The sequence below is a fragment of the Heterodontus francisci genome, chromosome 14, assembly GCF_036365525.1.
Source record: "Heterodontus francisci isolate sHetFra1 chromosome 14, sHetFra1.hap1, whole genome shotgun sequence".
NCBI classification, from domain to species: Eukaryota; Metazoa; Chordata; class Chondrichthyes; order Heterodontiformes; family Heterodontidae; genus Heterodontus; species Heterodontus francisci.
The window spans coordinates 95,445,770-95,473,064 of NC_090384.1; the positions used below are offsets into that span (position 1 = coordinate 95,445,770).

Sequence of the window (27,295 nt, forward strand, 5' to 3'; positions counted from 1 at the left end):
TGAGCTGTAAGTTTACTCACAAGTCTGTTGTGTGGCACTGTATCAAACTCCTTTTGAAAGTCCATGTAGACCACATTAACAGCATTACCCTCATCAACCCTCGGTTACCTCCTCAAAAAACTCCAAGTTAGTCAAACATGATTTTCCCTCAATAAATCCATGCTGGCTTTCCTTAATTAACCCGTGTTTGTCCATGTGACTATTAATTTTTTCCTGAATTTATTTTTTCTAGAAGTTTCTCCACTGCTGAAGTTAAACTGACTGGCCTGCAGTTGCTGGGCTTATCTTTACACCCTTTTTTGAACAAGGGTGTAGTGTTTGCAATTCTCCAGTTCTCTGACTCCACCCTCAAGTCTAAGGACGACTGAAAAATTATAGCCAGTACCTCCGTGATTTCTACCCTCACTTCCCTCAGTATCCTTGGATGCATCCCATCTGGTCCTTATGTCTTATCCACTTTAAGTACAGACAGCCTATCTAAGATGATGTCATTAGCAATTTTAAACCCTTCTAGTGTCTGAATTATCTCCTCTTTCACCATTGCCTTAGGTTGCATTTTCCTTGGTAAAGACGGTGCAAAGTATTTATTTGATACCTCAGCTATTCAATGTGTGTGCAAAATCCCAGCCGATTCTAAGAATGAAATAAACTTTACTTATGGTGGAGGTTGGAGGGCAGGGATCAGAAATTGGTGTGCTCTGGGATTGCTTATAGTGAAATATGACAGGTGAATTTTAACTGGCCAGTTTTCAAAGTGGAAGCATTGTATTTTGTCATGTATTAGAAATGGAGGACAGCAGCTGCCTTTTGTTCTGAGAACTCAATCATTCGTATAAAAAGGTGGATAGTGAAGAGCTGCTCTCTTGCATTACATGGAGCTTTATTTACATCATAGTGATATTTATTTATCTAGTGGGTGAGGAAATATTCTCTTTCCAGGAACGATCCAAAGTCACGTACTTCACGATCTCTGGAGAGCTCCTTTAGAAACTTCTTTCCAAAGTTTCACTGACAATGTGCATGAGGAGCACCCATGGAGGTTCTGCTAATTCCACATATAATGTCCAGTGATAGTTCCCAAGAAACATCTTCACATTATGAAGATGTAGGTCTACCTCATTTCCCCTTTCAGACTCAGAAAAATGCCAGATTAAGTACATTTGTGTGGCATCAAATGATTCGGTAGCTGTCTGACATAAGTTAATTGCATTTTACAGTAATTACAATGTGTTAGTGGATTTCTTCCCGTAGTTACTATCACAACGCAAGGTTGTTAGTCTTCCAATAATAACTTGCATGTGATTCAGGCCAGAGTGGGCTTTAAACGACAAACTTTAATATATATCTCACCCACACACACACTTTTTTTTAATATATATAATTTATATATATATATAAAATATGTTAAATATATATGTGCCTAATAACAGTATTCTTGTACAACTGTTGTACAGCATTACAATAAATGACAAGCAAATAATATAACCTGGTTTCTGTGCGGACGTCAAGATGATTAAGTTTGACCTCCGTCACTTGGCTAAAGACTGCTGACTGCACTGAGCACTCTAGCATTTGGAAGTGGGTGCTGTATCTTTATACTATTTGGCTGTCTTAGGCTCCACCTATGCAATTCTGGCTGCCTCTCGTTATTATCTCACTGAGCTGACACCACGTTACCAACTCAAGATGTGCTGTTTGCGTAATATCCTAAAATCCTGAACTTGCAGGCTTGTTGCCTTTTTCAATGTGTGTGCTCTCCTCTTATTGTCTGGTTTTTGTAACTTGTTCCCAAATGAAATTTGTGAACTGTAAGCTCAGCTAGTACATCAAGAACCAACAAATAATAAGGACCTTTTAACTTGCTGAACACAGGCAGGATCTGATGGTTAAGTAGTAATTGTCAGTATTCTAATGACTTGGAAGTAGACCAAGCATTGACCCAACTTGACATCTTGCATTACACCAATTTTATTTATTGTTTGTGTGTGTGATTGTCTTGCATTAGAATGAAATTACATAGTACATCCACCAGATGGCTCCAGAGACTAGTCATTGTAGTGTCTTGTAGGAATTTTTTTTAACGAAATAACTTGTCTGTGTATTTGCAATCTTCATGTCGCTAGAATCATCTCCACTGTCAGTTGGGAAAATCTCTACATAAGCACTTAGTTAATGGTTGACCCATTTTTAAAAACTATTGATGTTCCCCTTCATAACGAAAAGCCAGGTTGATAGTCTAAAAGTTCAGGGTTTCTGAGAACTGTTTTTGGTCAAATCTATTGTTACACACAGGACTGTAATGCTTTAGCAGTTACATGTGTTACAGTACATATGGGGATAAAGACATTTGAATAATAAGTATTGAACTTGATCAGTGAAACATTTTGGAGGAAGGAGCTGTAAATTCATTCCCTATTGTTGAACCATCCATTTAAAAATGGTATTTGTAATCATTTTTGTGATGAAGCTGGAAATCTTTGCTAAAATTGATAAGTTAAAAAATGTTATCGTGTATGTATTTGGAGCTTGCTTGAAAACTTCACCTCACGAGCTGATGAAAAGGCTTCATCTGTGTCTCGTGGAGGAGTTGGTCTAATATGATGTTTGCTTGTGCCAGATCCTGAATCTTCCTCAGGTGAGTTCTTCATTGTGCCAGATTCAGGAGAGGGCTGATGGCTCCCAGCACAGGCACTACTATGTCAATAAACCTGGCTGTGGTGATGTGTATCTTCCACAAGCACCGGTTTGAGGAGAAAAATTAGAATGTTAATAAGTGAAATTTGCTTTGATTGTGACTCTGTCCATTTGTTTGTTGTCTTTGAAATAAAGCAGCTTATTGATTGATACCTAGTCTCATTTCGCCAAGTGTTCCTTAGCCTGTCCTTCAAAAAGATTGGAGAAACACGAATGAGGGCAAGTTGTCCGGTGCAGATCACGACAGGGTCCCATTGTTAGACTCTTGGACTATGTGATCATGCAGTTAGAGATATGAGACAGTTCCAGCATACTTATGCATGCGAGAGACACACCATTTATGGGAGAGTTGATCACTGCTATACCCGAGAGTCTAAAGCAGACCTGAAAGTTCTAACAATATGTTTTACTGTAAAAGTGTTTTACATATTTCCAAACTGTAGGAAGGATACTGGGGCAACGGAGCAGTACATTGTAGGTTCACTCGAATGCTACCTGCTCTGAGGAAGTATAATGACAAAGAAAAATCTGAAAATCTCTTCCACTCCATAAATACCTCAATTTAGCAGGTGATTTTACAGAGGTGTTTAAAATGATGAAGGGACAGAGTTCCTTGAAACTGACAGTGAGTAAGGGGTCATGAGAAGGGAATATGAGACCAGATGTAGGAGACTTGGCAGAGAGCTGAAGCTTTTCGACAAGGAGGGTTGTGAGATTGTGTAATGCATTACTGGTGTTAGTGATTGAAGCAGAGACTATCTGAACATGCAGGAATAGTTTAGATAGGTGGTTGAAGGAAAGGGAATTAAAGGGATATGGGCGGAGGGCAGGCACATTGGATTAGGACAACGTTCGTGTGGAAGTCTGGTTGGGCCAAGTGGCCTGTTTCCCTATTCGAACTACATAGACCTGGATTTTACAGGGGTTTTGATGACAAACTATCAGTGTTCGCTGTCATTGCCCCTCTGAATCAGATTGCAACTTCAGGATTTAGCACGAGTGCAGATTAAGGCAGAAATCCTGAAGTTGCAGTCTGTCACTTGCTGCTATGCCACAGACTGCACTCTGGGAAACCCTGCCCCGAGCCAGCAATCAGCGAATGTGTGATTGGCTGCTTCGACAGCTTGATGACATCACTGCAGCTCCACCCTGGAAATCCCTATTAAAAGAACATAGCCATCCACTGCACAGAGGTAATGTTCTTGCCGCAGAGATCGCTAGAGATCTCAGCAAGGCTTTCTTCAAGGTCAGCGGCGAGCACCCTTGCTTTGCCATTGACCTCAAGATCCAGGCTATAGAGATTACATGTGAAATAATTACAAAGTAAAAACATGGATTAAGTTTTGTTTGTGTGCTATAAACTTGCACTGCTGACGTTTATAGCATTTGTGTATTAAAGTAAAGACAACAACTACGGCATATCATTTTGCAAAGTCCAGTGGCAGGCTGGAAGATTGGGAAACTTTTAAAGATCACAAAGGGTTACTAAAAAAGTAATAAAAAGAGCAAAGGTAAATTATGAAAGAAAACTAGTGCAAAATATAAAAACGGATAGCAAATGCTTCTATAAGTATATAAAAGGGAAGAGAGTAGTTAAAGTGAATGTTGGTCCTTTGGAGGATGTGACTGGGGAATTAATAGTGGGGAACACAAATGGCAGAGACACTAAATCAGTATTTTGCCTCAGTTTTCATGATGGAGGACACTAGTACCGTCCCAATAGTAACAGGTAATGCAGAGGTTATAGAAAGGGTGGAACTTGGAACAATCATCATCACTAGGGAAAAGATACTGAGCAAACTATTGGGATTGAAGGCAGACAAGTCCCCAGGGCCTGATGACCCACATCCTAGGGTCTTAAAGGAAGAGACAGCGGAGATAGCGGATCAATTGGTTATAATATTCTAAAATTCCCTGGATGCGGGAAAGGTTCCAGTGGATTGGAAAAATGCTAATATAATGCCCTTATTCAAAAAGGGAAGGAGGTAGAAAGTAGAAAACTATAGACCAGTCAGTTGAACATCTGTCATTGGGAAATTGTTGGAATCCATTGTTAAGCAAGTAAGAACAGGACATTTGGAAAGTCAAAACGCAATCCATCAGAGTCAGCATGGTTTTATGAAGGGTAAATCGTGTTTGACTAATTTGCTAGAGCTCTTCGAAGATGTAACAAGTAAAGTGGATAATGGGGATCCTGTAGATGTAGTATATCTGGACTTCCAGAAGGCTTTTGATAAGGTGCCGCACAAAAGGTTAATATACAAGGTAAGATCACGTGGGGTTAGGGGCAATTTATTAGCTTGGGTAGAGGATTAGCGAACCAACAGAAAACAGTCGGGATAAATGGGTCCTTTTTCTGGTTGTTAAGATGTAACTAGTGGGGTGCCACAGGATTTGGTCCTCGGGGCCCCAACTATTTGCAATCTGTATTAATGACTTGGATGCAGGGATAGAAGGTACTATAGCCAAATTTGCAGCTGACACTAAAATAGTTGGGATAGTAGGTTGCAATAAAGAAGTAAGAAATTTACAAATGGATATAGATAGGTTAGATGAATGGGCCAAAATTTGGCAGATGGAGTTTAACGTGGATAAGTGTGAGGTTATCCATTTTGGTTGGAAGAATAAAAAGGCAAATTATTATCTAAATGGAGAGAAACTTCAGAGTGCTTCAGTGCAGAGGGATCTAGGTGTCCTCGTGCATGAATTGCAGAAAACTAGTATGCAGGCGCAGCAGGTAATAAGGAAGGCAAATGGAATTTTGGCATTTATTGCTAAAGCAGTAGAGTATAAAAGTAGGGAAGTGTTGCTGCAACTGTACAAGGCATTAGTGAGATCGCACCTAGATTACTGCATACAGTTTTGGTCCCCTTACTTGAGAGGAATGTAGTTGCATTGGAGGCAGTTCAGAGGAGGTTCACTAGATTGATTCCAGAGATGAGGGGTTTGTCTTATGAAGAGAGATTGAGCAGTTTTGGTTTTTACTCTCTAGAGTTTAGAAGAATGAGAGGAGATCTAATTGAGGCATACAAGATGATTAAGGGGATTGACAAAGTAGACGTAGAGAGGATGTTTCCTCTGGTGGGGCAATCGAGAATGAGAGGTCATAGTTTTAGGATAAGGGGTAGCAGATTTAAAACCGAGATGAGGAGAAATTACTTACCTCAAAGGGTCATGAATCTGTGGAATTCACTACCCCAGAGTGCGGTGGATGCCGGGACATTGAGTAAATTTAAAGAGGAGATACAGATTTTTAGTTAGTGATGGATTGAAAGGTTAGGAGAACGGGCAGGAAAGTGGAGTTGAGGCAGAGATGAGATCAGCCATGATCGTATTGAATGGTGGAGCAGGCTCGAGGGGCTGAATTGCCTACTCCTGCTCCTAATTCTTATGTTCTGAGGTTTTGTTCTTATGTATGAACATGACTCAGCATTGTTTAATTTATTGCTTAAATGTAATACATATTCTGCATATGCTGTACATTACTTATTTGAGTATTTGACAGCTGTACACATCCACCAATAGATGGAGCATCAGAAGCTGCAGGACACCAAACTGCAGCATGCACTCTGACAAATTCACTTTGTCCTTGTAAGCTTTAATTTTGTCATAACTGAAGATAATCCATTTCTTGGATGTTGAACAACCCAAGTTGAAAATATATATGGGTCTTTGGAGGTGCTTTATAGGAGCGTTATCAAACACATTTTGATAGCCACATGAGGTATTCGGACAGGTGGCCAAAAGCCATGTCAAAGAGGTTGGTTTTAAGGAGGAGCGAGAGAGAGAGAGAGGTTTATAGAAGGAATTCCTGAGCTTTGGGCTTGGGTAGCTTAAAGCATGGGCCGCCTGTGATGGAATGAAAATAATCATGGATTTGCAAGAGGCTGAAATTGGAGGGTTGCAGGGCTGAAAATAGTTAGAGTTAGAGAGGGGCGAAGCTATAGAGAGATTTGAAAACGAGGATGAGAATTTTAAAATCAAGCCCTTGCCAGTCATTCGGGGTCAGAAGGCAGGGGTGATGGGTGAATGGGACATGATATGAGTTAGGATTCCATGCCTTATAGGGTTCCATTATGAAGAAAGGTTGCACAAACTTGGCTTGTTATTCCCTTGAGTTTACAAGGTTTAGGAATGATCTAATTGAGGGGTTTAAAATGATGAAAAGTTCACTTGAGTAGATGCAGAGGAATTATTTTCTCTGGGGAATCCATAACGAGAAGGCATAATTCTTAAAATGTGAGCCAGTCCATTTAATAGTGAAATCAGGAAGCACTTCTTCACAAAGGGGAGTGGAAATCCAGATTTCACGCCCCCCCCCCTCCCCCACCACCCTTTAATGGGTGCAAGTATCAAGAGATAGGGTCAAAGGCGGATAAATGGAGTTAAGGACCAGGTTAGTTATGATCTAGTTGAATGGCAGCAGAACAGGCCCGGAAGGTTGAATGTCCTGCTACTGTTCGAATGTTCAACAGTTTAACAATAAAAAGTTGAAAACTCTCCTGTAATTGTAGAAAATGCCAAAGAGCCTGCAATGCTTAAATTCCCAACAGATTTTAAGTGCAACGTGTCTATCAAAATGTGTTATGATTCCATTGCATTAAATAACTAGGGTCCTGATTGGAATATGGAATGCGGCTGAGTGCTCTGTTCAAAGCTCGACTATCAGCTGTCGTCCACACCTGATGTATCAGATGATATGCAAGCTCACAGTGACCACACACAGCATTTGACATTGGTAAATCCTTTGCCTTTGATTAAATTTTTGTGGGCACATCAGCTGGAGAGGTGAGCACTAAAGGGAGCGCATGTCACTCTCTAGGGATCCAGTCAACCGCTCTGAGATGAGCAGCAATTAAACAAGTTTAAATCACTTTATACAGCTAAATCTTATTGTGTTTATGAATCAAATAGACTTCTAAAATGACCAGCCTTTGGCAGGTCAAGCTGCATGTGAGAGGGGGGTTGCTGGGGTAGGTCTACCTACTTGAGCCGTGTCGTTCCCAGAATTGTCAGTTACTGACCCACAAAAGAGGTGTGAAAATGCTGCAGTGCCTGAAAAGCAGCAGAGCTAAACTGATCAACATAACTAATTGTACTGATCATAAAAATGGCAGGAAAAGATTTAATGTAGTGTGGTTTTGGAGCTTGCAATTTGAACACTATATTTCCACATGAAGTAGATTCTACTGCAACATTTTTTAAATTTACCCTGAGCAGAATACCTCAATAGGTGACTAATGGCTACATTTTTATTCTGCTGGTGAAATAATGTCATCATGATTAATTTTTCTTGATTAATGATCTTCACTTGTAGGTTAAAACTTCATTTCTCTGTTGCTCTATTAATAGATAATGGGCAACTTAAACTGTGGTTTAAGTAATATAATACTTTACTTGCACAAGCTCCCAGATTACTTTTTTTGTAAGACATGAAGCTTACATATATATAGTGTGCAGCCAGACATCCTGAAATGCATTATAATGAGAAAAGGGTTAGAGTGAACACTGATTATGAAGAAAAAGGAAGGGAATTAAACTCGGATGAGAAATTGAAAGAAGGTTGTGAGAAGATTTTTGAAAGTTGGGAGAGGAAGACATTTGGAGAAATCCAAAGAGATTTTGTCTAATTGAAGGTTCAGAGAATAGCTCACTTAATGTGTCAGTAGTATGCCTTGTTTGTAACTTGTCATGGTCCATGATTTAAAGCATTTTATCATCTGAAATGTAAGTTTTGTTTAACATGGTAAGGTGAGAGCCTATTTTTATGAAAAAACAGATTGAAACTGCATTTGGTTCTGGACCATCTTCAAGCAAAGTTGTACTTTTCAAACAAAAAATACAGTTGTAATGTTCTATTAAGAATTTAACAAAATATGAGAAAATACATAGTGTAGTATTCATGCAACAAATTTGCTTATTAGACGAGGAGCACCCACTGTACGATGGGGTTTTAGGTTGCAGCAGGAACTTGCAAAGACATTAACTTCAGATTCTCCTTTTAGAAGTTTCAAAATATTTGGTTAGCTTGGAATGACTGTAGACTCTGGAGAATTGAATATAGCTGCTATAAATAGTCTTAATAAGAAACTGCCACAGCAACATTTGTAGTAACAAATAATTATGCCCCATTTCTTCAAAAACTAATTACAGTGCCATGTCCCTTTTCAAGAAATGTCATCAGAGAGTGCAAAATTGCTGTGCACTTCTACTCTTGTCAGGTTTGAGTGTTCAGTGGGGGCGAAATAATAGATTTTTTACTGTTAATGTGTTGATTGACATTTTATTTGGTTATTTGAAGGCGGACAAAATATATAGGACTTTTGAGATTTAATTTAGTGTCTCATCTTCCCGGCTTCTTGTAGCACATACAAAGATCAGTTTGGGAACTGATAAACTCATTACTGCATTCATCAAACAAAACTGGTGGAATTGAAGATTCCTGTGAAAAGTGTACATGCACCAGGAATGTTCTAATTGGAAAAAGTGAATTTGTGTACATCTTACAATTTGAAATCATTGAAAAATGATGCTTTCACAAATTCACAGGCCATAAATATTTAAAGTGCAGTTTTCTCGACCTGTGCAAGTCAGTGAATGGCAGAATCCAAATTCATATCCTTGGTGGATAAATTGCTTTAATTATCTTGCCAGCAGGGTACATAGTGCCTAAGCTTGTGTTCAGTAATAACAGGAGCTTGTATTTGTATAGGACCTTCAGCATAATAAAACGTCCCAAGATGTTTCACAGGAGTGTTATGAAGCAAAATTCAATGCCTAGTCACATAAGGAGATTTTAGGGCAGCTGCCCAAAGCTTAGTCAAAGTGGTAGGTTTTAAGCAACGTCTGAAAGGAGCAGGGAGAGGTTGAGGAGCAGAAAGGTTCAGGGAGAGAATTCCAGACCGTAGGGCCTTGGCAGCTGAAGACTCAGCCATCAATGCTGGCGCATTTAAAATCAGGGATGCTCAAGAGGCCAGAGTTGGAGAAGTGCAGAGTTCTCGGAGGAGATCACAGAGATAGTGAGGGCAAGGCCATGGAGGAATTTGAAAACAATGGTGAGAATTTTCAAATGGATGTGTTGCTTAATGGGAAGACAGTGTAGATCAGTGAGGATGGGTGATGGCCCTGATTTGAACCAAAAAAGCCACTTAAGGCAAGTAGGTTTGGTCGTTGCCTTAATTAGGGCTTAAACCTGATGCAGAGTGAGAAGATTACATCAAGTTAACTTTTTAACTTAATACGGCAGAATTAAACATTAATTTAACACATTCTGCATGCATGTAGAAGCTTATAAAATAAATGATTAACAGTTCCTGTTTCGTGCCTTGAATCCGTAGTAAATTCTTTCCCCCAAAGCCCTGGTGTATGTTTCCTGTGTGAATGATCATCTTAACAAAAAAAACTAGAAAGGTAGCAAAATTGAGATGCTCACAATATATTGGATAGATTTGGATTCTGGAGCATAACGAGGTCTAAATCTTGGAGTGGCTGACGATGGAGGCAGGAGAATGTGTCTGCTTCTCTGTCGGTATCTGTGCTTGCAACAGTCAAAATCTTTGACTTTGAGTAAATGTTCAGCAAAACAAACAGGGTATGTAAGTCTGTTGACTAGGAACATGGCAGTAAAATGGGAATGAGGAGAAAACTCCTGTCATGTGCAGAAGGAACCATGATGAAATAAACAGTGAACTGGAGAAATTATAAAATGAAAAATAAAAAAAACTGTGGCACTTGACTAACAACGAAATGGAAGAGGTCAGGTAATAGATGACTGCGCCCCCCCGCCCAGGAAATATACATGTTTGTCAGCTGAAGGCTTTGGGGAGTCAGGAGGTGAGTTACCCGCTGCAGGATTCCTAGCCTCTGACCTGCTCTTGTGCCATGGTATTTATGTGGCTACTCCAGTTCAGTTTCTGTTCAATGGTAAGGCCTCCAGGATGTTGATCGTGGGGGATTCAGCGATCGTAATGCTTTTGAATGTCAAGGAGAGATGGCTAGATTCTCTCTTGTTTGAGATCGTCATTACCCGCAACCTGTGTGGCGTGAATGTTGCTTGCTACCTATTGGCCAAGCCTGGATATTGTCCAGATCCTTCTGTATTTCTACACTGACTGCTTCAGTATCTGAGGAGTCGGACATTGTGCTGAACATCGTGCAATCGTCATCGAAAATCCCCACTTCTGACTTTGATTGAAGGAAGGTCATTGATGAAGGAGCTGAAGATGGTTGGGCCTAGGACGCTACTCTGAGGAACTCTGGCAGTGATTCCTGGAGCTGAAATGATTGACCTCCAACAACCACAACCATCTTCTTTTGCGCTAGGTATGACTCCAACAGCAGAAAATTTTCCCTGATTTCAGTTTTGCGAGGGCTCCTTGATGCCATGCTCGGTCACATGCTGCCTTGATTTCAAGGGCAGTTACTCTCTCCTCACCACTTGAGTTCAGCTCTTATGCCCGTGTTTGAACCAAGGCTGTAATGAGGTCAGGAGCTGAGTGGCCCTGGCGGAACCCAAACTGAGCGTCACTGAAATGGTTATTGCTAAGCAAGTGCTGCTTGATGGCACTGTTGATGACACCTTTCAACACTTTACTGATGATCCAAAGTAGACTGATGGGGTGGTAATTGGCTGGGTTGGATTTGTCCTGCTTTTTGTGTACAGGACATACCTGGGCAATCTTCCACATTGCTGGGTAGATGCCAGTGTTGTAGCTGTACTGGAACAGCTTGGCTAGGGGCACAGCAAGTTCTGGAGCACGTCTTCAGTAATATTGCCGGAATATTGTCAGGGGCCATAGCCTTTGCAGTATCCAGTGCCTACAGTTGTTTCTTGATATTACGCGGAGTGAATCGAATTGGCTGAAGGCTGGCATCTGTGATGTTGGGGACTTCAGGAGGAGGCCGAGATGGCTCATTAACTCAGCACTTCAGGCTGAAGATTGCTGCTGATGCCTCAGCCTTATCTTTTGCACTGATGTGCTGGGTTCCCCCATCATTGATGATGAGGATATTTGTGGATCCACCTTCTCAAGTGAGTTTTTTAATAGCCCGCCACCATTCACGACTGGATATGGCAGGATCTGATCCGTTGGTTATGGGATTGCTTAGCTCTGTCTATCGCATGCTGCTTACGCTGTTTGGTATGCAAGTAGTCCTGGGTTGTAGCTTCACCAGGTTGGTACCTCATTGTGAGCTGCTTCTGGCATGCCCTCCTGAACTCTTCATTGAACCAGGGTTGATCCCTGGCTTGATCATACGAGTTAGGAACTGAAGTAGGCCATTCAACCCCTTGAGCCTGCTCTGCCATTCAGTAAGATCATGGCTGCTCTGTTTGTGTCTCGAATTCCACACTCCCATTTACCCCCGATAACCTTTGATTCCCTTGCCTAACAAGAATCTATCTACCTCTGCCTTAAAAATATTCAATGACCCTGCTTCCACCACCACCTGAGGCAGTGTTCCAAAGTCGCACAACCTTCAGAGAAAAGAATTCTCATCTCTGTCTTAAGAGGGTGACCCCTAATTTTAAAACAGTGCCCCCTATCTCTGGACTCACCCACAAGAGGAAACGTCCTTTCTACATCCAACTTGTTGACTGTTCAGGATTTTTATATACTTGAATCAAGTCTCCCGTCACTCTTCTAAATTCCAGTGAAAACAAGCCCAATCTGTCCAACCTTTCCTCATAACACAACCCACTCATTCCAGGTATCAATCGAGTAAACCTCCTCTTCACCGCCTCCAACGCATTTACATTCTTCTGTCATGTTCGGCCCCCACCTGCTAAGAATGAGGCACATTAATTTTGTCATGAACATTGATTTTAAACTGTTACTGGAGTGAAGGAGGACTTGTTAAACAGATCAGTGGCTGGAAAAGATATTTGCATATTAATGGAAAGTGTTTGGAAGGACAAAGTAGCCATTCCTTAACGCATTCAACTCACAATGGACTTTTGACCAGATGTTTAAGGTGGAGGAGCTCACATTCCAGGTTGACTGCAAGGATGGCCGAATACACAAATTTGACATGGTCAAACCCGCTAGTCACGTGACTGACTTGCTGGGCAACCTGAGTTTTTTGAATTTGTACACAAAGTTTGGGCAGAAAGTCTGTTTGCTCCTGAACTGAACACTAACCTGAAGTCCCGGGCGGCAGCAGCGGACCTGGAAGGAGTCGGGAGTGGAAACAGACCTATAAAAGAGCGGGCTTGAGGCCCTTCACTAACCTGAAGTCCGGGGCGGCGGCAGGCTCTGACTGTTTCTGCACGCTCTCTGTTTGGATTTAGTGTAAAAAAAAAGGTAAGAGTGACATTGAAATTCTGTGCACTGATTGGTTGGTGGGCGGCAGCTGTTATTGCCTGGGGATAACTGCGATTGATTGGAGTTAAAAAAAAAAGGCTCCTATTAAATTAAAGCCCTAGGATAGCTACCTTTAAATTATTAATATTTACTAGCTATACTAGTGCTGTTTGCATGGAGTGAGGCTGTAAGTTAAGTGTGGATGTTTTTGTTGGCTGGGGGCGGTGGAAGGTGCTCTTGGTCTTTTTCTTTCTCAGCCTCAAAGGTACAGGGAATAAAAGTTGATTATAAATAGCTGGTAAGTGATTACACTAACAAGATTTTTTTTTCATTGTAAAAGTAAGTAATGGCAGGGCAGCTTGGCCAAGCGGAACGTACCTCCTGTGCAGTGTGGGAAGTCGTGGACGTGCCATGTGACCTTGGCGAAGATGTCTGCAGAAAGTGTCTCCGGTTGATTAAGCTTGAGCTTCGGGTTTCGGAGGTCGAGCGGCGGCTGGAGTCACCGTGGCGCATCCTCGAGATGGAGGACTACGTGGATGGCACGTTTCATGAGGTAGTCAAGCCAGTGCCTAGGCAAGCACAGTCGTGGTGGGGGGAGGGGGTACTGGGTGGCTGCCGGACGGACAAAAAGGTCAGAGCAGGTAGTGCAGGAGTCCCCAGAGGACATCCCACTTTCTAACCCGTATTTAGATCTGAGTACTGATGGGAAAGAGGGTTCCTCTGGAGAATGCACTGTGAGTCATGATCGGAATGTCATCGCTGACTCAGCTGTGCTGGATTGGAGAAAAAGAGACAGGAGGGCAATAGTGGTAGGGGATTCTATGGTTAGAGGAACAGATAGGCGTTTCTGTGGTCGCAGTCGTGATTCTGGGATGGTATATTGCCTCCTTGGTGCAAGGGTCTTGAATATCACTGAGCGGCTACAAAGTATTCTGGAGGGTGAGGGTGCACAGCTGGAGGTCGTGGTTCACGTTGGTATCAATGACATAGATAGAAAGAGGGATGAAGTCCTGCAAAAAGAACTTGGGGAGCTAGGCAGCAGATTAAAAAGTAGGACCTCAAGGGTTGTAATCTCTGGGTTTCTTCCGGTGCCACGGGCTAGTGAGTATATGAATAGGGTAGACCAGATGAATGCGTGGTTGGGGAGATGGTGCAGGAGGGAGGGCTTTCGTTTCCTGGATCATTGGGCCTCTTTCTGGTGAGGGTGGGATCAGTATAAGATGGATGGATTGCACCTGAACCAGAACGGGACCAGCATCCTTGCTGGGAGGTTTGCTCGTGCTGTTAGAGGTGGGGTTGGGGGGGTGGGGGTCGGCATTTAAACTAATTTGGGAGGGGGATGGGATACAGAATGGAAGTACAGTAGGGGGTGATGTACAATCAAATATAAATGAGAAGCTAAGACAGTCTGGAGGGCAGAATAAATGTAGACCTGTGAAAGCTCAAGCAAATAATGCAAGGCTGGATTGTATCTGTTTTAATGCAGGGAGTCTTACTACTAAGGCAGATGAATTGAGGGCGTTGATTAACACATGGGATTATGATTATTGCTATTACTGAGACATGGTTGAGGGAAGGGCAGGATTGGCAGCTTAATATCCCAGGGTATAGAATCTTCAGGCGTGATAGGGGAGGGGGTAAAAGAGGAGATGGCATTGCACTGTTGATTAAGGAGTCAATTACTGCAGTAAGGAGGGATGATATCTTAGAAGGTTCCTCTAATGAGGCTATATGGGTAGAACCTAAAAATAAAAAGGGGGCAATCACTTGGCTGGGAGTGCACTACAGGCCTCCAAACAGTCAGGCAGTGGTAGAGGAGCAGATATGTAGGCAAATCTCAGAGGTTCAAAAATAATAGGTTAATAATAGTAGGGGATTTCAACTTCCCCTATATTAGAGTGGATAGTATTGGTGCAAAAAGCTTAAAGGGGGTGGAATTCTTCAAGTGCATTCAGGAGAGCTTTTTGAGCCAGTATGTAGAGAGTCCTACAAGAGGAAGAGCGGTACTGGACTTAATCCTAGGGAATGAAGCCAGACAAGTGGTAGAAGTGGCAGTGGGGGAGCATAGGGATAGTGACCATAACTCTGTAAGATTTAAGGCTGTTATGGAAAAGGACGTAGAGGGACGACCGGAAATAAGAGTACTGAATTGGGGGAAGGCAGATTTCAATATGATAAAACAGGATCTGGCCAAAGAGAACTGGGAGCAGCTTCTTATAGGAAAGTCTACATTAGACCAGTGGGAGTCATTCAGAAAGGAAATAGAGAGCGTTCAGGTCCAACATGTTCACATAAAGGTGAGGGGTAGGGCCAACAAGTCCAGGGAACCCTAGATGTCAAGGGATATAGAGGATTGGATAAGGAAGGAAAAGGAGGCGTATGGCAGATTCAGAATGCTGAAAACAGCAGAGGCCCTAGAGGTGTATAGAAAGTGACGGGGAATACTTAAAAAAGTAATTAGGAGAGCGAAGAGGGGGCATGAAAAATCACTGGCAGACAAGATAAAGGAAAATCCCAAGGCGTTTTATAAGTATGTTAGGGGCATGAGAATAACCAGGGGAAAAAAGTGGGGCCTATTAGCGATCTAAGAGGCAATCTGTGTGTGGAGCCGCAAGACATAGGTGAGGTTTTGAACGATTATTTTTCATCTGTGTTCACTATGGAGAGGGACGATGTAGGTGTAGTGATCACGGAGGGGGGCTGTGATAAACATGATCAAATTAGCATTGAAAAGGAGGAATTATTAGCTGTATTAGTTGGGCTTAAAGGTGGATAAATCCCCAGGCCCAGATGAGGTGGATCCCAGGCTGCTCTGTGAGGCAAGGGAGGAGATAGTGGGACCTCTGACACAAATTTTCAAATCCTCTCTGGCCACAGGAGAGGTACCAGAGGACAGTGAATGTGGTACCATTATTTGAGAAGCGTAGCAGGGATAAACCAGGTAATTATAGGCCTATGAGTCTAACATCAGTGGTAGGGAAATTATTAGAAAAAATTCTGAGACAGGATTAATCTCCACTTGGAGAGGCAGGGATTGATCAGGGATAGTCTGCATGGCTTTGTCAGGGGGTGATCGTGTCGAACAAATTTGATTAAATTTTTTGAGGAGGTGGCTAGAGGTGTAGATGAGGGTAAAGCAGTTGATGTTGTCTACATGGACTTCAGTAAGGCTTTTGATAAGGTCCCGCATGGGAGATTGGTTAAGAAGGTAAGAGCCCATGGGATTCAGGATAATTTGGCAAATTGGCTTAGTGGAAGGAGGTAGAGGGTGATGGTCGAGGGTTGTTTTTGCGAATGGAGGCCTGTGACCAGTGGCTTACCGCAGGGATTGGTGCTGGGACCGTTACTGTTTATAGTGTACATTAATGATTTAGACGTGAATATAGTAGGTTTGATCAGTAAGTTAGCAGACGACACGAAAATTGGTGATGTCGTAAATAGTAAAAAGATCCATTTATGCCTGCTATCCATTTTCTGCCAGCCAGCCAATCTTCTGTCCATGCTAATATGTTACCCCCTACACTATGAGCTCCTACTATGCCAAATCGTAATGGTAGATTGGAGGATATGAATGGTCACAAGGTTACAGATTGTGGTTGAGTACAATACTGTTGCTGATGGCCCACAGCGCTTCATGGATGCCCAATTTTGTGTTGCTAAAGCTGTTTGAAATCTATCTCATTTAGCACGGTGGTAGTGCCACTCAACACGGCGGCGGGTATCCTCATTGTGAAAACGGGACTTTGTCTCCGCAAGGACTTGTGTGGTGGTCACTCTTACCAATACTGTCATGGACAGATGCATCTGCGACAGGCAGATTGGTGAGGATGAGGTCAAGTATGTTTTCCCGTCTTGGTTCCCTCACCACTTGCCACAGACCCAGTCTAGCATCTATGTTCTTTCGGACACGTTGGGTCAGTAGTGGTGCTACCGAGCCACTTTTGGCGATGGACATTTATGTCCCCCATCCAGAGTACATTCTGTGCCCTTGTTGCCTTCAGTGCTTCTTCCAATTGATGATTGAGGAGATTGGGCTTATATTCTCCACAGTTTAGAAGAATGAGAGCTGATCTCATTGAACCATACAAAATTCTTACAGGGCTCTATGAGGTTGATGCAGGAAGGATGTTTCCCCTGGTTGGGGGTTGTCTCGAACCAGGGGACACTATCTCAGAATAAGAGGTAGGCCATTTAGGACTGAGATGAGGAGGAATTTCTTCACTGACTGGTGAATCTGTGGAATTCTCTTCCTCGGAGGACTATGGCGGCTCATTCATTATGTTCAAGATAGAGATGGATAGCTTTCTAGATATTGAAGATCTCAAGGAATCTGGGAGTAGTGTAGGAAAATGACTTTGAGGTAGAAGATCAGCCATGAACTGGTTGAATGGCAGAGCAGGCTCGAGAGGCCGAATGGTCTATTCCTGCTCCTATTTCCTATGTTCCTATGAATGGACCTTGTGTGCCATTCTGCAGCCTTATATATCTTTTTGCTCAAGTGTGAAGTTGCATCAACAAGGCTGAGAATAAGTCTTTGTTTACTGTCCTTAGGTTTAATGCTGTGACAGACTAGTGCCTGAAGTTTTTTAACCGTAAAAGCTATGTAATTATGTACAATTATCCACACTTCTGGGTGATTTGGAGAGAACAGGTTCAGGAGCATTCTGAATCTTGCAGTCTCATTCTGAGGAAATTAGCACTGCTGCAGTCGATTTAAAAGCAATGAAAAGCTTTCTTTCTCAAAAGTAATCACTGTCTACTGTTGAAATTATAATTTCATTGTTTTCATCCACCCCCTCCCAGGCTCAGAAACAGGTCTTTATTCTGAATGTTCCATCATTTTGACAGTTTAAGTGCATATCAGTTTGACAAGTTGAAACCCAGGGATGATGGATGTGTCCTCTGAATGTAAACCCTGGGGGAAGAACTGAAAATATTTTCCAAGAATGGAAAGCATGGTACATCTCTGAAGTGTTCAGGCATTTTCAGATAAGCTGATTTTCCGATTATTAAACGTTTTCTCAGCTTGATAACAGCTTCTTTCAATCAAAGCTGTCTTGTCTTGATTTTTTTACATGCCGCCTTTTCACCCTCTGGACTCAGCAATTGTTTATCAAAATTCTGAACCCTAATAATTGCAAAAGTCACCAAGGGAAAAAAGCAGGTCTTTGAAAATTATAATTTCTTTGCTTGAAAGAATTGTTGCATACTATCTAATATTCTCTAAATGAAACTAGAGTATTATGTGTGAATTATCATTTTGTTACACAACTCATTTTTCTTAAACTATCTAACTTGGAGCTAGTTAACATTTCAGTTTAATTGTTGCTGTACTAAAAATTCCACTATAGTACTGAAAAGCTTTGTTTTGATGTTGGAAAGAGGAAGAATTAGATTAGAATTGTGAATTTTATTTCAGAAGCTTGATTTGATGCTTGGGGAAAAATTAATTCCTTAATCTTAATCTTGAAAGGGAGTTTTACCATCTGTACTTTTAAATCAAGACACAAAAAATTAATTGTTTAAAATCTGCAACTGAAAGCTGAACTTTTTATAGTGATTTTTTTTTTAAAAAGAGATCCATGATGGAAGAAATGCAAGTTTTGAAGAGAATCTTATCCCTCATTATTTTGAAGACCTTGCAAGCTCTTCAAACTCTACGCTTCGCCTGAGTAGAAAGCCCCAGTTCCCTGTACCTACATTAATAACCTTAGGCCCTTAGACTAGGTATTAATCAAGTGGCCCTCCTCTGGATCTTTCTAGGCATCTCCATCCCCACCAAAACCTGGCACCATCCTAGAACCAAGCCTTATACAAGAAAGGCATTGTACTTCCAGCATTGTTTAAATCTGCTGGCTATGCACTCTTTTTGTGACCCTGGCCATGAACCTTGATTGTTTCAAGAAATGCTCAGTCATACTTGTAGGTAAAACTAATCTAACTCTCTCTTGCCTGTAAATGTGCCATCTTGATGGTAAGGTGTTGAAAAGTAACAATACAAATAGAAGCAGCAATCTTGCCTGTTAAAATAATTTACCCTATATGCATCACCTCTCCACAATGGAAAAATATCTTCTGATTTTAGTACTTTTACTGTTAATTTAGACACACGTGAGCAAGTGAAATTGTATTCTGCATGTGTAAAGAGGAAACATTGTCATAAGAGTTTTGTTTTTTTGTTAGCTCAGAATTCGGTGTTTTTAAAAAAAAAACTGAGATAAAGGATGTTCCTCTGAAAATTGAATGCTGAGGCTTGGTGTTTGAACTGAGTGGAACAGACTACAAGACACTTGTTCCAAACAGCCGCAAGGGAAATGACAGGTCATGTGACTTGATAGCGTTTCAGTTTCACTTTTGCATTGTAAAAGACCAGTGAACTGGACAGACAGGAGGTGAGAAAAAAACTGGCTGGAACCTGTTTTTGCAGATCAGAGAAAAAGACCTCTCCCTGGAAAAGAAGGCTTTCCTCTCTTGTAAAAAGAAATTCTACATTTGAGGTGGCTGCAGTCTGCCTGGAGAGGAAAAGAGAAGTTGCTGCTTTCTGGAGAAAGGCTCCTTTTCTGAGAGGAAGCCCTGCATTTTTGAAGGTGGCAGATCCCTATTGCCACCAGTTTCTCAAAAATAATCTCTGCCTCAGGCATGATTTATATTGCCTCTTATGTTTTGGGAGATCCTGAAAGCTCAAGACTGCTGTTTCAAAACCCATGTAGACCTGTGAATGCCTACCCGTCACAGACTGTTCATCAACCTCGCCTGGAGAGACATCGAGTGGCATCCAACTATTTGACTTTGGGACACCTCACTGATCTGGAAATATCCTACCAGAACGTGACAACCTAATTATTTTATTATGCCTAAGAAACAGTTGTAAACTAAAACATCCTTTTCTTTCGGTTAACCAATTTTTTTTTTTGAATTTATGTGTGTGTGCATGAGGGTTAGGAAGAATAAGTAGTTTAAAAAGAATCCTTTCACATATAGAGTTATCTCATTATTGGTTAAGACTTTGTTCATTCATAAATAATTTTGTTGTTTAAAGAAATCTGGTTTGGTGTGTTTATGCTGGGGGACAAAGTGTTTAATTTGGCTATTTTCCGGTAGGTGGGAAACTTTACTAATATGCTATGACCTGTGGAGTAGTGGGACTGAATTAACAGTGCATTATTCCCGCCTTGGTCGTAACGACATCCATACACATGCTTATTGTATCCCTGGATGTATGTGTTGCAACAAGTGTATAAATGGTAGATTTTTTTATTTATGCATAATTTTGATTTTTATTGCAGTGAAATATCTGAAGATGCTTCACACAATTTTAGACAAACATAGCACCCATTCTATGCTAGCAATAGTCCACAGACAACTGCAGGACAGATGACCAGTTGATCTGTATTGCTGTGTTTGATATTGGTTGATGGAGGGATGTTAGGCTGGACACCAGGAGAATAGTGCTGAGATATATGGAACAGCCACCTGAACCATCGAAATAGACAAATGGGATCCCTTACCTGATGGGAAATTCTTTTAAGAATGTAGGACACTCTCAATTCTGTAGTGTCAGCCTAGAATATGAATGCAAATCTTAGCATGAGCTTCAAGCTTGCAATCTTCTGATGCAGAAGCTAGAGTGCAACCAGCTGAGCCAAACTGACAGACCAACTGAGCTGAGTAATTTTAGACTAAAAAAATTAAATCCAAAAGAGTTGGTAGGTTATATTTCTGAAGTGTGAATCTTCACATAGTTGGAGAATCTCTCAATTTGTTGTGTAATCAGGTGCATTAGAAAGCTGCAATAATTCGTAGAGTGAGCTCAAGTAAAAAATGTGCAGAGAAAATCTTAAAAGTGCCTTACTTTTCTATTTTTTCCCCTGCAATTCTGTTGAGGATTTGTGTATACTTTTGTAATTTAAATATTAGTGTCTGTGCACTTAATATATTTAGAAGTCACCAATCATTTAAGGACCAGTCTTTTATTTTTAATGATTGAGTGCACTTGTCCTGAAGTAACTGGACTCGGACCAGATTTATAGACTGTTGTAGGCAGCTGGCAGGTCAGTTGTGCTGCTCATTCTGTATTGCTTTGAGTTAGTCCTTTCGGATCTCTGCATGTGTGCTTCAATGCAAACATAAATACATCTTTCCTGATGCTATTGCATCTCATTTTTTCAGTGAATGTGGTTTTTATGGAGTTAGTTATACTGCAGCTGCTGAACTGCTTTCCTTGGTATTTTGCAGTGCTAGACTTAAGTGAAATCAGCAAGTTAACAGGACTTGATTGTAGTTTCACTGCCACTTTGCTATTGGTTTGTATCCCTATAATGTCAAATAGGTGAGTGGCTGTATTTTATTTTATTCATTCATGGGATGTGGGCGTCGCTGGCTAGGCCAGCATTTATTGCCCATCCCTAATTGCCCTTAAGGTGGTGATGAGCTGCCTTCTTGAACGGCTGCAGTTAAAGCAGCCAGAAGTACTGCACAAAGAACAGCTAGGCGTTGCGCAAACGACTACTGGCAACACCTATGCAGTCATATTCAGCTGGCCTCAGACACCGGAAACATCAGAGGAATGTATGATGGCATGAAGAGAGCTCTTGGGCCAACCATCAAGAAGATCACCCCCCTCAAATCTAAATCGGGGGACATAATCACTGACCAACGCAAACAGATGGACCGCTGGGTTAAGCACTACCTAGAACTGTACTCCAGGGAGAATGCTGTCACTGAGACTGCCCTCAATGCAGCCCAGCCTCTACCAGTCATGGATGAGCTGGACATACAGCCAACCAAATCGGAACTCAGTGATGCCATTGATTCCCTAGCCAGCGGAAAAGCCCCTGGGAAGGACAGCATTACCCCTGAAATAATCAAGAGTGCCAAGCCTGCTATACTCTCAGCACTACATGAACTGCTATGCCTGTGCTGGGACGAGGGAGCAGTACCCCAGGACATGCGCGATGCCAACATCATCACCCTCTATAAAAACAAAGGTGACCGCGGTGACTGCAACAACTACCGTGGAATCTCCCTGCTCAGCATAGTGGGGAAAGTCTTTGCTCGAGTCGCTCTGAACAGGCTCCAGAAGCTGGCCGAGCGCGTCTACCCTGAGGCACAGTGTGGCTTTCGTGCAGAGAGATCGACTATTGACATGCTGTTCTCCCTTCGTCAGATACAGGAGAAATGCCGTGAACAACAGATGCCCCTCTACATTGCTTTCATTGATCTCACCAAAGCCTTTGACCTCGTCAGCAGACGTGGTCTCTTCAGACTACTAGAAAATATCGGATGTCCACCAAAGCTACTAAGTATCATCACCTCATTCCATGACAATATGAAAGGCACAATTCAACATGGTGGCTCCTCATCAGAGCCCTTTCCTATCCTGAGTGGTGTGAAACAGGGCTGTGTTCTCGCACCCACACTTTTTGGGATTTTCTTCTCCCTGCTGCTTTCACATGCGTTCAAATCCTCTGAAGAAGGAATTTTCCTCCACACAAGATCAGGGGGCAGGTTGTTCAACCTTGCCCGTCTAAGAGCGAAGTCCAAAGTACGGAAAGTCCTCATCAGAGAACTCCTCTTTGCTGACGATGCTGCTTTAACATCTCACACTGAAGAATGCCTGCAGAGTCTCATCGACAGGTTTGCGTCTGCCTGCAATGAATTTGGCCTAACCATCAGCCTCAAGAAAACGAACATCATGGGGCAGGATGTCAGAAATGCTCCATCCATCAATATTGGCGACCACGCTCTGGAAGTGGTTCAAGAGTTCACCTACCTAGGCTCAACTATCACCAGTAACCTGTCTCTAGATGCAGAAATCAACAAGCGCATGGGTAAGGCTTCCACTGCTATGTCCAGACTGGCCAAGAGAGTGTGGGAAAATGGCGCACTGACACGGAACACAAAAGTCCGAGTGTATCAGGCCTGTGTCCTCAGTACCTTGCTCTACGGCAGCGAGGCCTGGACAACGTATGCCAGCCAAGAGCGACGTCTCAATTCATTCCATCTTCGCTGCCTTCGGAGAATACTTGGCATCAGGTGGCAGGACTATATCTCCAACACAGAAGTCCTTGAAGCGGCCAACACCCCCAGCTTATACACACTACTGAGTCAGCGGCGCTTGAGATGGCTTGGCCATGTGAGCCGCATGGAAGATGGCAGGATCCCCAAAGACACATTGTACAGCGAGCTCGCCACTGGTATCAGACCCACCGGCCGTCCATGTCTCCGTTATAAAGACGTCTGCAAACGCGACATGAAATCGTGTGACATTGATCACAAGTCGTGGGAGTCAGTTGCCAGCATTCGCCAGAGCTGGCGGGCAGCCATAAAGACAGGGCTAAATTGTGGCGAGTCGAAGAGACTTAGTAGTTGGCAGGAAAAAAGACAGAGGCGCAAGGGGAGAGCCAACTGTGCAACAGCCCCAACAAACAAATTTCTCTGCAGCACCTGTGGAAGAGCCTGTCACTCCAGAATTGGCCTTTATAGCCACTCCAGGCGCTGCTTCACAAACCACTGACCACCTCCAGGCGCGTATCCATTGTCTCTTGAGATAAGGAGGCCCAAAAGAAAAAAAGAAAGAAGTCCATGTGGGGTAGATACACTCACAATGCTGTTAGGAAGAGATTTTGACCCAGCGACAGTGAAGGAACGATGATGGTGTGTTACTTGGAGGGGAACTTGCAAGTGGTTGTGTTCCCATGCATTTGCTGCCCTTGTCCTTCTAGTTGGTAGAGGTCACGGCTTTGGAAGGTGCTGTCTAAGAAGCCTTGTTGTATTGCTGCAGTGCATCTTGTAGATGGTACACATTGCTGCCACTGTGTGTCGGTGGTGGAGGGAGTGAATGTTTGTAGATGGGGTGCCAATCAAGCGGGCTGCTTTGTCCTGGATGGTGTCGAGCTTCTTGAATGTTGTTGGAGCTGCACCCCCATCACACTCCTGACTTGTGCCTTGTCGATGGTGGACAGGCTTTGGGGAATCAGGAGATGAGTTACTCGCCACAGGATTCCTAGACTGTAACCTGCTCTTGTAGCCACGGTATTTATATGGCTAGTCCAGTTAAGTTTCTGGTCAGTGGTAGCCCCTAGGATGTTGATAGTGATTCAGCGATGGTAATGCCATTGAATGTCAAGGGAAGATGGTTAGATTCTCTCTCTCTTGTTGGAGATGGTCATTGCCTGGCCCTTGTGTGGCGCGAATGTTACTTGTCACTTATCAGCCCAAGCCTGGATATTGTCCAAGTCTTGCTGCATTTCTACACGGACTGCTTCATTATCTGAGGAGTCACGAATGGTGATGAACATTGTGCAATCATCAGCGAACATCCCCACTTCTGACGTTATGATTGAAGAAGCGGCTGAAGATGGTTGGGCCTAGAACACTACCCTGAGGAACTCCTGAAGTGATGTCCTGGAGTTCAGATGATTGACCTGCAACAACCACAGCGATCTTCCTTTGCGTTAGGTATGACTCCAACCAGCAGAGAGTTTTCCCCCGGATTCCCATTGACTTCAGTTTTGCTCCTTAATGCCATACTCTGTCAAATGCTGCCTTGATGTCAAGGGCAGTCACTCTCACTTCACCTCTGGAGTACAGCTCTTTGTCCATGTTTGAACCAAGGCTGTAATGAGGTCAGGAACTGAGTGGCCCTGGCGGAACCCAAACTGAGCATCAGTGAGCAGGTTATTGCTAAGCAAGTGCTGCTTGATGGCACTGTTGATGACACCTTCCATCACTTTACTGATGATTGAGAGTAGGCTGATGGGGCGGTAATTGGCCATTTGGACCTGTCCTGGTTTTTGTGTACAGGACATACTTGGGCAATTTTCCACATTGCTGGGTAGATGCCAGTGTTGTAGCTGTACTGCACTTTTACAACAAGTAATGTGGATTACATTTCCAATTGAGCACAATAATAGCAATTGCATTTGAATTTGTTCAAAGGGTGTAAGAAACTTTGGCAAGGCTGCATTTACTGCTGTCTCTAGTTGCCTTTGAAAGGTGGTGATAGGTTGTCTTGAACTGCTCCCACTATGTTTCTGGGTAAGGAATTACAGCATTTTCACAGTAATGATGAAGGAATGGCAGTCCGTCCAAATCAGGATGGTGTGTACTTGGTGATGTTGCTTGGTATTACTCCTTTTGTTCTTAGTGATGAAGGCTATGGGGCTGAGAGGTGCTGTTATGGACAGATGGGAAATGGGGTGGCTGGCTGGCTTCTGCTTTACAGCTCCCAACTGACCACAGGTAGTGTTTTGTTAAACTAGTGTTTCAACCCCTGAGTCTTTAAGGGTCAAGTAAACAGACCAACAGCAGGTTTTCTTGTAGGTTTGAAACAAAAGATTACATATTTATTGAACAGTAATCACCCAACATGATCACAACATCACCCACTTATGAATTCACTCTCATATGCACACTCAAGAAAAGGTATAGAAGGTAAAGGGTAAGAGGCGTTAAGATTTGAAGGTGTAAAAGTCCATTTCCAGGGAAAAGCTTATGGGATCCTCTTGGACGGTAAGTTAATTTTTTAAAGTTGCAGACCTGTTTATGGGTTGTCTTGCACTTGCTGGGATGAAGTCGTCTAGTGGTCAACACTTCAGTTTGAAGACGGTGCTGATATTGCTTCAATTTTCACAGGTGGAGGTGTTGTTTAAAAGTCACCCTCTTACTTCTCTGCTGTATTTGGTTACAATTGTCTCAGCAGGATTCAACTGGTTAACTGGAAATCGACCCCTCAGAGCCTTGTGCTGAAGTTAAAAAATGGCTTTCGAAGTTATCTCTGTGGCTGGAGATTTCTGGCTGGTTCCCTTTGTTCTCTAAATAGATTACCTTTAAAGGTAAAACTCATTAAGTGTTAGTTTAGCCCATTTTTTTTTTATTTCCAAAATATACTTTATTCATAAAAATCTGCAAAAATTACATTGCCAAACAGTTTCAAACAGCACCAAAAAATACAAACATTGCAAGGGAGATCAGTTTCCTTCTATACTATCATGAGTTTCTTCACAACCCTTCCCTTTCACTATTGTCATGCCAATTACAGTTTTACATTTACAGCAAATGAAAATAGTTCGAGGGGTTTCCTATGGATCCAGCCCCTCAGTTCAGCTTGGTGGGGGTCCTTACACTGTGGTCTTTCCCCATTGAGCCTTTGCTGCGGCTGCCCCAAGCTTTAATGTGTCCCTCAGCATGTAGTCCTGGACCTTGGAATGTGCCAGTCTGCAACATTCGGTGGTGGACAACTCTTTGCGCTGGAAGACCAGCAAGTTTCGGGCAGACCAAAGGGCGTCTTTCACCGAATTGATAGTCCTCCAGCAGCAGTTGATGTTTGTCTCGGTGTGCGTCCCTGGGAACAGCCCGTAGAGCACAGACTCCTGTGTTACAGAGCTGCTTGGGATGAACCTTGACAAAACCCACTGCATCTCTTTCCACACCTGCTTTGCGAAGACACATTCCAGGAGGAGGTGGGCGACCGTCTCTTCCCCACCACAGCCAACGCAGGGGCACTGTGCGGAGGGGGCGTGACTTCGGGTGTGCATGAAGGATCTAACGGGGAGGGCCCTTCTCACCACCAGCCAAGCTACGTCTTGGTGCTTGTTTGAAAGTTCTGGTGATGAGGCATTCCGCCAAATGACTTTGACGGTCTGCTCGGGGAACCATCCGACAGGATCCACCGTCTCCTTTTCCCGTAGGGCCTTGAGGACATTCCGTGCAGACCACTGCCTGATGGACCAGTGGTCAAAGGTGTTTTCCCGCAGAAACTGCTCCACGAAGGATAGGTGGTACGGCACGGCCCAACTGCATGGAGCGTTCCACGGCAATGTGGCCAAGCCCATCCTTCGCAACACCGGGGACAGATAGAACCTCAGCACGTAGTGACACTTGGAGTTTGCGTACTGGAGGTCTACACACAGCTTGATGCAGCCGCACACGAAGGTGGTCATCAGGATGAGGGCCACGTTGGGTACATTTTTCCTGCCCTTGTCCAGAGATTTGAACATCGTGTCCCTCCGGACCCGGTCCATTTTAGATCCCCAGATGAAGCGGAAAATGGCTCGGGTGACTGCCACGGCACAGGAGTGGGGTATGGGCCAGACCTGCGCCACGTAGAGCAACAACGTGAGCGCCTCGCACCTGATGACCAGGTTCTTACCCACAATGGAGAGAAATCGCTGCCCCCACATGCCCAACTTTTGTCGTACCTTGGCTACTCGCTCCTCCCATGTTTTGGTGCACGCCCCGGCCCTTCCGAACCATATCCCCAGCACCTTCAGGTAATCTGACCTGACGGTGAAGGGGAC

At 43.1% G+C, this 27,295-nt stretch overlaps 1 protein-coding gene and 1 long non-coding RNA gene across 2 annotated transcripts in view; both read left to right on the forward strand.

Moving 5' to 3' along the window:
- Positions 1-27,295, forward strand: part of LOC137377164 (transmembrane protein 263-like) — a 312,332-nt gene that overhangs the window by 29,725 nt on the left and 255,312 nt on the right. The gene's annotated exons all lie outside the window — the stretch shown is intronic.
- LOC137377165 (uncharacterized) overlaps positions 12,714-27,295 on the forward strand; it is a 29,838-nt gene continuing 15,256 nt past the window's right edge. The window contains exons 1-2 of the long non-coding RNA XR_010976368.1: positions 12,714-12,995; positions 13,336-13,548. This is a non-coding gene — a long non-coding RNA (uncharacterized lncRNA). The remainder of the gene's footprint in view (positions 12,996-13,335; positions 13,549-27,295) is intronic.